The sequence below is a fragment of the Cebus imitator genome, unplaced genomic scaffold, assembly GCF_001604975.1.
Source record: "Cebus imitator isolate Cc_AM_T3 unplaced genomic scaffold, Cebus_imitator-1.0 Scaffold3, whole genome shotgun sequence".
Classification (NCBI taxonomy): Eukaryota; Metazoa; Chordata; class Mammalia; order Primates; family Cebidae; genus Cebus; species Cebus imitator.
Window position 1 is genome coordinate 3,450,238 of NW_016107318.1, and position 2,189 is coordinate 3,452,426.

The following is a 2,189-nucleotide window of genomic DNA, read 5'->3' on the forward strand; positions in this document are numbered from 1 at the left end:
CGGGGTTTCACCATGTTGACCAGGATGGTCTCGATCTCTTGACCTTGTGATCCACCCGCCTCGGCCTCCCACAGTGCTGGGATTACAGGCTTGAGCCACCGCGCCCGGCCGAAACTATAGTTTTTTTAAATCTCAAAGTGTATAATTTTTTTGTTTTTTAAGACATAGCCTTGCTCTGTCACCCAGGCTAGAGTTCAGTGGTAGCCATCTCTGCTCACTGCAACCTCTACCTCTCAGGTTCAAGTGATTCTTGTCATCTCCTGAGTAGCTAGGATTACAGGCGCACACCACCATGACAGGATAATTTTTGTATTTTTAGTAGAGATTCAGTTTCACTATTTTGGCCAGGCTGGTCTCAAACTCCTGGCCTCAAGTGATCTACCTGCCTTGGCCTTCCAAAGTGCTGGGATTACAGCCATGAGCTCCTGTGCCCTGTCAAAGTGTGTATTTTTGAACACCAGTATATAATTATCACTCATATTTAAATTCAATTTTAACATATTTAAAATTCACACAATTTTTCTCTTATATTATATGTTGTCTAGTAAAGAATTAACCTTGCCTAAAGAAAAGTTAACAACTTTGCCCTCAACTGCTGGGATCTATACATCCCTGGAATGTCTTATCTGGCAAGAGAGACCTTGTTGACTTGGGGGTTTTGGCCTTGGGACAATGTAACAATGTAATTTATGATGGAAGACTTGAGTCATGCTAAATTAGTTCTGTCATTAAACAGAGCTAGAGACTAAGAGTATTAGCCTGACCTCTGGGATGCGCTGAATACTAAAGTATACAATCAAGGCCCAATCAAAACTGTGAACACCAAAGGCTCAGTTGAGCTGCTTTGGTTGGCAATATTGTCACACTTTGTGGTTGAGAAGTAATGCTGCTTATGACTCCAAAGGAAGAGTACAACCAGGGGTCTCAAGGTGGGGCCCCTCCTGGGCTCTGCCCTGTGTTTCACTTCCCTTGGCTGATTTTAATTTGTGTACTTTTGTTATAGTAAAAGAAATTATAGGTACAGTGTGTTCCTGAGTTCTAGTTGTTCTAGCCAATTATCAAACCTGTGACTGGTAGTGGGGGTCTTAGAATTTGTAGCTATATATGTCAGGGATCTCAAGAAAAATGGATTTTTGTATGTATGAAATGACATATATTTTATATATAATTATAGTCTATATAAACTATAAGCATATCATATATGTAATCTGACATATATTTATATGTATACATAATCATGTATACATGATTTTGTGTGTGTGTATGTATATTTATACATACATATGACATTTACTCAAAGCCAGTGTTCATGCAAGGGTCTCATCAGCAGGCTAGGAACTCAGACAGGGGCCAATGCCAGTCTTGAGTCCAAAATTTGTAGGACAGGTCAGCCAGCTGGAAACTCAGCATAGCAAGTCTTGAAGCAAAATATTTTTCTTCTCCGAGAAACCAGTGTTTACTCTTGAGGCCTTCAGCATACTGGATGAGTCCCATCTACATTATTGAGGGTAATCTCATTTTCTTGTATTAATTTGATTGTAGATGTTAATCAAATTTACTAAATATCCTCAAATCCACATCAATATTAGTGTTTGATTAAGTATCTGGGTATTATAGCCTAGCCAACTTGAAACATAAAACAATCACAGCAGCCAACTGGTCTGAGGTGAGGGTGGTCCAGAGGACACCTGAAACTTGTGGCTGGTGACTTAAATGAGAAAAATTTTGTGAGAACTGTGTCTTCTCACTATATAGTTGGCTAAACTCCACAAATAGACCCACACAATTATATTCAACTGATTCTGATAAAGGCACAAAGGCAATTCAATGGAGAAAACGCTGTATTTTCAATAAATGATACTGTAATAACTGGATGTTTACACAAAAATGTGAACCTAGAAAAAGAACTTACACCTTACACAAAAATTTGAAAATGGATCTGGCTGGGCATGGTGGCTCATGCCTGGAATCCCAGCACTTTGGGAGGCTGAGGTAGGTGGCTCACGTGAGGTCATGAGTTCAAGACCAGCCTGGCCAACATGGTGAAACCCTGTCTCAGATAGAAATACAAAAAAGTTAGCTGGGCATGGTAGTGGGTGCCTGTAATCCCAGCTATGTGGGAGGCTGATGCAGGAGAATCACTTGAACCTGGGAGGCAGAGGTTGCAGTGAGCTGAGATTGCACCATTG